Source organism: Glandiceps talaboti, chromosome 9, assembly GCF_964340395.1.
Source record: "Glandiceps talaboti chromosome 9, keGlaTala1.1, whole genome shotgun sequence".
Lineage (NCBI taxonomy): Eukaryota > Metazoa > Hemichordata > Enteropneusta > Spengelidae > Glandiceps > Glandiceps talaboti.
Window position 1 is genome coordinate 4,186,270 of NC_135557.1, and position 9,438 is coordinate 4,195,707.

The 9,438-nt window shown below is 32.6% G+C and overlaps 1 long non-coding RNA gene across 1 annotated transcript; it reads right to left on the reverse strand.

Annotated features, from left to right (window-relative positions):
* Nucleotides 1-246: 246 nt before the first annotated feature.
* LOC144440398 (uncharacterized) lies at nt 247-3,956 on the reverse strand. The gene is made up of 3 exons (XR_013481195.1): nt 3,830-3,956; nt 2,733-2,866; nt 247-629 (listed from the first exon to the last, which is right to left on the reverse strand). It is a non-coding gene; the product is annotated as an uncharacterized LOC144440398 (long non-coding RNA).
* Between the last annotated feature and the right edge of the window lie 5,482 nt (nt 3,957-9,438).

A 9,438-nucleotide genomic window follows, 5' to 3' on the forward strand; every position in this document is an offset into this window, starting at 1 on the left:
TTATTGGTTATTACTAACTCAGGAGTACTAATGACTTGTTGGTGGTGATATTCATTGGTTATTACTAACTCAGGAGTACTAATGACTCTGACAATATCATCAGATTTCCTCTAGTTGCCATCACCACATAAAAGCACTCACTGATAAGGAAGACCAGACAATTGTTGTTTTTAAAATTAAATTACACTATATTTTACATCTTAAGTACAGATTAAAAAATACCCTGATTTCTAACTTGTAAATTTTAGATCACACAATGGCAATAAATTTCAATTTAATCAATCATTTGTAGGTAGTAATAATAATTCCATCTGTTAACAAACAAAGCCAAAGTGTGAGGTAGAACATGAAGACATCTCTCTGTATGACAGTTCAAATTATTTCAATCTATGAATACAAATCTGGCCTTGCAAATTATGAGACCAGAATGAGATCATACTCAATGTGAAGGACTTGTTAAGTGACCAGAGAAAGCTGAAAAATAGTAAACACTGCACAATCATAACAATATCTTAATTATCATAGCTATTTTTACAGTTGTAGAATCTTCTTGATTTAGTATCACAGTCAAAACCACTTATCATAGAATAGGTTGTACTTGTCCAACATTTAACTCAATTTGCCACTTTCTGAAACAGAAGAGAAATAAAAAAGTTTTCAAATAAGTAATAATACTCGGGCATTACATGGTAATTTAACCAAAAGACTAATAACAAGGTTAACAAAATATTGAAAGATGGAGTGAAGTAGAAACATATAAATTTAATAACAATATATTTTAAACTTTTTCAAAAATTAGCTTAATTAATTATTCCAAAGAGTAAAAATACCTAATACACTGTAATCCCAGCAAGTAAATGAACTCATCACTAGCTCACAAATTTGCCATGGTAACATAAATCTGACTGTCAATAGCAAAATTTCAATTGTGTATGTTAAGATTTCTTTCACATAATGTTAACATAAAATGAGAAGTTATTTCATAACTCAAAAACTGAATGTTTCACACGCGACTGATGTGATATTTGCACATTATCATTTTTCTTGTTGCCATGGAAATGAGCACTGTTTATTTTATCAAATATTTTTTTATAACTATACTTGTCATTCATAATAATAAATAATCTGTATTTTTATTCAAGAATATCAAAAGATATGAAAAACATTACTTTTTATTATTTCTTGTAATATGTTACCATGGATACAAATTTTATATGTAACATTATTTCATATGTGTTGTAATGTTAAACAAAAGGCATGGTTTATAAATGTCCGCTTTCACAAAATAGTACAAGTAGTTTATCTGATTATAAAAAAAAAATTGAAAGAAAAACCTGTATATGGTTGCTTTGGTTATTGTTATTTTTTGTGTAGGATTTTATGTCTTTTTGGATAAAACTTTTAAAAAGAAGGAAATAAGAAGTGTAAATTTCATAAATTAGAGTTGCCATGGAAACCACAAATGTACTGATATAAATAATTCATTGTCATGTAGTATGAAGACAACTTAAATTCATTTTGAGACTTTGGTGAAAATAAATGGTATAACAGAAACTGATCAATCAAAATATTTAAAAACTCATTTCTAAACCATTTCCAGAAAATGTGTTTCCATAGCAACCATTCCTAGACCTTTAATGACGCACAATTCATATTAACTCTTAAAGACATCAAATCATATTAATAGTTGATAACAGAAATGGATAAATACAAACCATAATAGTACTAGTTTTCAAAGCCAATGGTTGCCATAGCAACAGATAATTTTGATTGTAAAGAGTTTACATTGTAAAGTAAAAATATACATTCCAGGGTGATGAAATTCCATGTTTAAAATTACAACACGTATAACTAACAAGCTCCCAGTATTTAGTTTAATATCCTCAAATTTATGTCTACAAAGATTATTTTTGACCAATTCTTGAAATATATTACCATGGTTACAAATTATTTTTAAATATTTCCAATTTGAGCTGTTACATGAAATTATATTAAAATGTAATTTACTTCAAAAACAAGATTGAAAATTTTCTAATTTAGAATCACTGGTATGGTTTTCTTAAAATCACCCCCAAAAAGAAGATATTTATGGTTGCTATGGTAACATATGAATCAACATATTCACATTTTTCTTTATAAAATAAAGAAATAGTATGAATCAAATTTTTCATAACTAATAATAAACCAAAAGTGTATATAAAGAATAAAACAAAAAAATCAAATAAAAATAAACAAAAATACACATTTTTGTGTTGCCATGGAAATTGTAAATTTAAATTAAAAATTCTGAACTAACTTTCACAAAGTTTTAAAAAAATCTTGGGTCATTTAATATTTTTGAAAAAAAAAATTTTTCTAATACCTAACGAGTACAATAGGGAAAAACTAATTTTTGAACCATTATTGGAAAATGTGTTTCCATGGCAACATTTCCTTGATTGTTTATACCACATAATTGAAATAATGTCATGAAAATATCAAATCATGTGCATGGTTGAGGGGGTTAATAACAGAAAGGTGAATAGAGGTATTATATGTACACAGGCTATGCTAGTATCAGATATTTAAATTCAATGGTTGCCATAGCAACAAGTTATTTTGATGGTAAAAAGTGCAAATGTAAAACTAACCACATATATTTCAGTTTCCATGGTGATGAAATTCCATGTCTGAAATTATTTTTCTATTCTGAAAAGTGAATTATTTCAGAATGTTGTATTTTTATATCTTACCTTTATTTAACCTTTGACCTCTTTGTAGGTTCATCACAATGGTCAGAAGAAAGAATTGGCCGGAGTGGTGAAGGTCCTGCAGAGTTCAACAGTCCCCGTGGTATGGCCATGACTCCAACTGATTTACTACTGGTCTGTGACAAAGGGAATCAACGAATTCAGATTTTAAACAAAGAATTTCAATGTCTTGATTGTATTACATTTAAAGATGAATTTCCACAACCCTTCAAACCATGGGACATAGCAGTATCCCATGACAACCAATATTTCATATATGATATCAGTAATAAACAAATTATTGTGACAAATCAAAATAAGAAAATAATCAGAATTATTTGTCAAAATGAAAATCTATGGGGTATAACTGTCATGGGTAACTTTGTATTAGCTACTGACACCAGTGGACATAGACTGATTAAGTTCACAACAATGGGAGACAAGGTTACAGAGGTTAAAGGTCAAGTTCAGGGTAAAGGTCAGTTTAGTGACCCCTGGTCAGTGGCTGTAACAAGTGACCAGAAGGTTGTTATGTCACATGTCAAAGGGATAAATTTTTATGATTCAAATCTAAAGTTTATATCTTCATATGATCACAGCTTTGATGCAGCTGGACTGTGTGTTGATAAAAGTAATAATATTTATATTTGTGATTGGGGCAATCATAGAGTTGTTATGATAACAGAGAAGAGAGAGTTTGTAGTTGTACACTCTGACATAGTGATACCTTACTTCATAGAAATCAGTGACGAAAAGACAACCAAGATTTTTATTACACAGGGCTATGTCTATGGCTACATCACAGTGTTAACCTTGTAAACAACCATCAACCCACCATATAGCTTGACACAATTTCACATTTTTTTCTAATTTTGACAATTTATTTTCCATAACCATGCACCTCTATGGCAGTCGCTATGTATTTTAGACAACATTAAACCAAAATTGAGATAAAATTCAGAAATTTATTGTCAAAATTTTGACAATATTTGTGAAATTGTCCCTTGTCAGTGATTGTTTTGTACAATTACAACTCTGTGATGACAATTTACCCACCAGAAAATGACATTTGTGTGTGTAAAATAATTATAAAATCTTACCTGTACATTCTGTAATTTATGTAGAATTATCCCATGTAAATATTTGATGTAAATTTAGTGATTAAATATTTGTAACAATTTAAAATCAAAATTCATATCAATAAAGGAATTGTGAACTGGACGCTGCCATCTTTATAACTGAAAACACTACGCCAGACACTTCACACTGTATAAGATGTAATGCGGTTAAATCAATCCGCAGGCCAAGAATGAAATAGTTCACAGACAAAACGGAGTTTTTAAGTGTAACTTGGGATGAATCTAAATAAGTGTTTTATTTTGATGATTTTTTTGTTAGTTTTAACTTTAATTTTAATACTTGTCACCCCAAATACTCGCTAAAGACAACAGGTTTATCATTGACGAGTTCGGAGAAACTAAACTCTAGGTGGCGCTATAACCATTTTCCAAGCTTTCCACGAGAACAGTGTTGTGCAATGTACAGACCTCAATATTTCGACACTGCTCTCCGTATCTAGTTATGTTGACACTCGATCAGTTCGTGGTGATATTTAGCTGTTTTATTAGCAATGCAGTTAGTGGCATTTTATTTCTATTTTCACAACAACAATATTGATGTTACTGCCTAAAAGTGAAAATAAACTATTGTTAGAATATATATCTCCTGGAGAATATTAATGTTATGAACATTTACATATATTTCATAGTTTTCATGAAATTTCTTTGATCTGTAAATTTAATGATTTTTACTCAAAATGTAATGTTTTAATTTACTTTGTATATTGTTATTTTGACACAACTGGTGATGTCACGTTTATGTTGTCATGGTAATTTTAACTTCCAGTTCAGAATAAAAATGTGACAATGATATAAAACATTATATATCAGTACTTAAACCCTGTGTGTATGTTTGTGTCTATGCCCATCTGTCTGTCTGTCTGTCTGTCTGTCTGTCTGTCTGTCTGTCTGTCTGTCTGTCTGTCTGTCTGTCTGTCTGTCTGCTGTCTGTCTGTCTGTCTGCTGTCTGTCTGTCTGTCTGTCTGTCTGTCTGTCTGTCTGTCTGTCTGTCTGTCTGCTGTCTGTCTCTGTCTGTCTGTCTGTCTGTCTGCCTGTCTGTTTGTCTCTGTCTGTCTGTCTGTCTGTCTGTCTGTCTGTCTGTCTGTCTGTCTGAGTCTACATGTATGTATGTATGTATGTATGTATGTGCGTGCGTGCGTGCGTGCGTGCGTGCGTGCGTGCGTGCGTGCGTGCATGCGTGTATGTATGTATGTATGTATGTATGTATGTATGTATGTATGTATGTATGTACGTATGTATGTGTGTATGTATGTATGTATGTGTGCATGTATGTATGTATGTATGTATGTATGTATGTAGCTATTCGCAACCATAATTATAATCCTTTCTAAATTTTCTAGAAAAGGTAAATAATTATCAAAAACTGTTAAATGCTTTAAATCTTGGTTTATTGAACAATTTTAAGAATTCGTCGAATTCATTTCAAATTTAGGGACCGGTCAGTTTCTCCAGCCTGGGGGGTGCCGGTGGATTCTTAAATCGGGCCGACAAAAAGTCACTGACCCCCCCTATCTGTAAAACCAAAAACAGGCTGACCCCCACTATCACTTAATTCTAAAACATGATGACCCCCGCCCCCCCCCCCATATATGATATTCGCATGAGTGACAGGTATTTTTTGATCGTGACTCAGTGTGGACTGCTTGACTGTCTTGCATCTACTTTATAAGATCCCGGGTTAGCACTATCATAATTATAATTATTGACTACACAGGGTAAATATATTTGAAAAGGAGTTTAATAGCATCTTGACAGTGAAAGGTAGGGGGAAAGCTTGAGAAGGGAATATGTACAGCTGTCATGGGGGGTCCTAGGTGGTCTCCCCCTAGAAGCCAGGAGGTTTTTAACTCTGAAAAGTCAATTTTGAGACTATTCAGACATTTTTAGAAAATCATTTCCAAGCTTTACAAGACAGCACCAACATGTAAAAAGCAACTACATAAGGTTGAAATATTTTGAAATATAGTTTGATAGGATCTCGACAGTAAGAGGTAGGGGAGAGATCTTGAGACTGGGATGTGTACACCTCGTGGGGGGGGGGGGGTCTCCCCCTAGAAGCCCTGGAGGTTTTTTCTCTGAAAAGTCAATTTTGAGACTATTCAGACCCTTTCAGACAATAATTTCCAAGCCTTACAAGACAACACCAACATGTAAAAAACAACTACATAGGGTTGAAATACTTTTGAAATATACTTTGATAACATCTTGACAGTAAGAGGGGAAGAGCTTGAGACTGGGATATGTCCACCTCATGTGGGGGGTCTGAGGGGGTCTCCCTCTAGAAGCCCTGAAGGATGTTTACTCTTATAGCCAATATTTACGCTATTTAGACCCTTCAAGCAATAACTTAATCCATGCTTTACAAGACAGCAAGTATCAGAAACTATTCTTTATAACTTACACTAAGGGTTGAAATATGTTCTTAAAAAGTTAAATGGCATCATTATATACATGTAGGTCAGCACATCTAATGATAGTATCATTGGTAGGGGAGATTTGGAGATTAAGGCAATTTTAGACTATCTTGGCAAACGTTTCAGATCTTGAAAAGACAATATCATCTCAAATTAGAATAGGGTGAAAATATTTAAGAAAAGTTTAATACCATTATGACAGTAAAAGGTTGTTGGTGGATCTGATTGTTGGTTGAATGCATGAGTGACCTCTGGGGGTGAGGAAGTCCTTGGGGTTTTCCCCCTGGCAGATATGGAGTTTTTTGCTTGAGATACTAAGGCAATGTTTAGGTTATTCATAACCTTTGAGGTAATATTTCCAAGCTTCGAAAAGCTAACGTAAATGTACGTTTTAAATGAGTTTCCTATATCACATAAAATAGACATGTAACATTAGTATAGGGGCATTAATATATGTATAATAAAGTCATCGGTATGTTAGAGAACTTTAGGTGGTCATACCTAGTGTATAATAGAAACTGGAATCTGATGAGATGTGGTGATTTGTAGTGTCAATAACATGACGAGTAGAACGATTTAGATTAACTTCATTTATAAACTATCTATGAAAATTGCCATTACGAAACCTTCAAGTCACATGTTCACTTTTGCCCCAAACTGCAATATAAGTGAAGCATTGATTGTGAAACAGCCAAGCATTTACATGACATGTTCTGTAACTAGTGTGGTAGCTAGGTAATACATATATATGTATATGTATAGTTATGTTTGAACTAATAAGTAATATTAAAGAATTCATGTAAGAAACAGGGACAAGAACAAATATTGACATGTACCACATTTCAGACAAGGCTATATGCCATTGTAGAAAGGATTTTTTTCTTCCATCACAATTTAAAACACAATGACTCCCCCTATCCACAATTTTCAAAACAGCATGACCCCCCCCTACTGCCAATTTCAAAAACAGGGTGACCCCCCTACCAATCCACCGCCCCCCCCCCCCCCCCCGGCCGAAGAAACTGACCGGTCTCTCAGTCAAAGATTCATATGTATTGAAGGAAAATACCCCTGATTCTGTGCTGGTTTTCCTTGATTACACTTTCTCTATTCATATCAGAAAGAATTAAGTACACTCTACCACTTAACATTATGTTTTCTAGGTTTCTCATTTTCCCTTTTTCGCTTTTTTTTCCCCCTTTCCATGCCATCTCTGGACCAGAACTGCACTAGACAATGCACTAAAACTTGTGTTAATCTTGGCTGCAAGAGGGCGCTATTTACAATTACGCCTTTAGCGTGCTGTCAGCGAGCCATATCCATGTCAGCCATCACATCACTCAGTCGCCGTACAAGTATATCGTAGTACTCATGTATAAAGTATCCACAATACAATGCAGTGCGTGGTATCATGTGTTAAATTATCATTGTAAACAACGCAGTTGGGATCATAATTCATATTTTAGTCAGTACTCCCCGGGCCCCGTCTCTTTGATGGGGTCAATTTATCACTACCAGACTGTGAAGACTCGTGGATGTCCCGATGCTGACACCAGTGAGTGTATCCTGCTGTAAGTTATTTCAAATCATGGTACGTTTTAGTTTAAAATCTCGTCTTGTATTTGCAAAGACACAAGGTAGTTGGTAGACGTAACGATGTGTTGAATAATAAATCTCATTATCTAAATTTTAAATCATTTATATTTGTTTAGTTTAAAACAAATCAGTTCGCAAAATGCAATGTCTTCATTTAGGAATATTTTACATTTGTCGAATCCATGTGCCCACATACACGATGTAACTGCAATTATTGTAACGTTAGTTTTGAATGACTCCTTTTTTTCGTTTCGGGGTTAAAACTCAAAACAAACAGAACAAAAATCCCAAACATCAAGAAGTCGAAAACAGTTTATAAATACGCAATGTTTAGGATAAGGTATTATAAAAACTAACGTATTCCACTAGGCTGGATGCCAATATGGGTCCGACGTGGTCTTGCTAATTTTATCATGTACACGTATGAAATTCTATCGCCAAATTGTAGCATAAGCACATTGTCCATGTCGTTTGTGTAAATAAAATGTATAAACGTGTATATACAATGTACTATTGTTTTACAAACAAGGAATTCTAAGCAGTACATATTATTGTTATGATATGAATTTAAATACTCATTGTTGAAATACATATTTACATTATTGAAATACATATTTACATTATTGAAATAAATATTTACATTATTGAAATACATATTTACATTATTGAAATACATATTTAATTATTTAAATGCATATTTTGTTTTCTGAAATACATATTTTTATTATTGAAATACATATTTGCATTATTGAAATACACATATATTATTGAAATACATATATTTCATTATTGAAATACACATATTTCATTATTGAAATACACATTTCATTATTGAAATACATATTTATATTATTGAAATACATATCTACATTATTGAAATACATATTTTGTTTTCTAGGACTATGAATATCTGGTGTGTATAGTTTTATCTGGTGTGTATAGTTTTATCTGGTGTGTATAGTTTGTTTCAATTCTCTCAAATTAACAAGCAATTGTGTGTTGTTTTGATTTCAGAGTTGATCGTATGTCTTCATCTAGAGTGGTGTCGTCCACAGCGTATGTGTTGTTTTATGAAAAGGTGAAGTAAGGGAACAATAAGTTTTTATGTCTCTTGATACATCCCTGTGCATATTACATGGAGTCATAACATTGCACCTTTTAGGCAACAGCTTTGTTAGAAATGACTTCTTAATATTGCTTGCATTGTGTCATCATGTGGTATAAAAACTTGCATGTGTAGCAGTACACGTAACACATAAGAAATGAAATACCTTGAAATTTACTGGATGGACTGACTCTAAAATCTGTGCCTCCATTGACCTGAACATGTTGAATTGCACACAAACATAGCCAATAGAGACACACTTTCAAATAATTTAATGAATTTTATCTCTAAATGGTAAATGGCCTCCACTGTGCATGTTTTCCCCAAATTTTCTCACTTTCTACTTGATCTTTTTTATTATTATTTGTGTCATAATATGACTTGAAATGATATAAAACCTTTGAAATCCAAATATTTGTGATACTTTTATGATATAACTAAGTTGTGTTTTACTT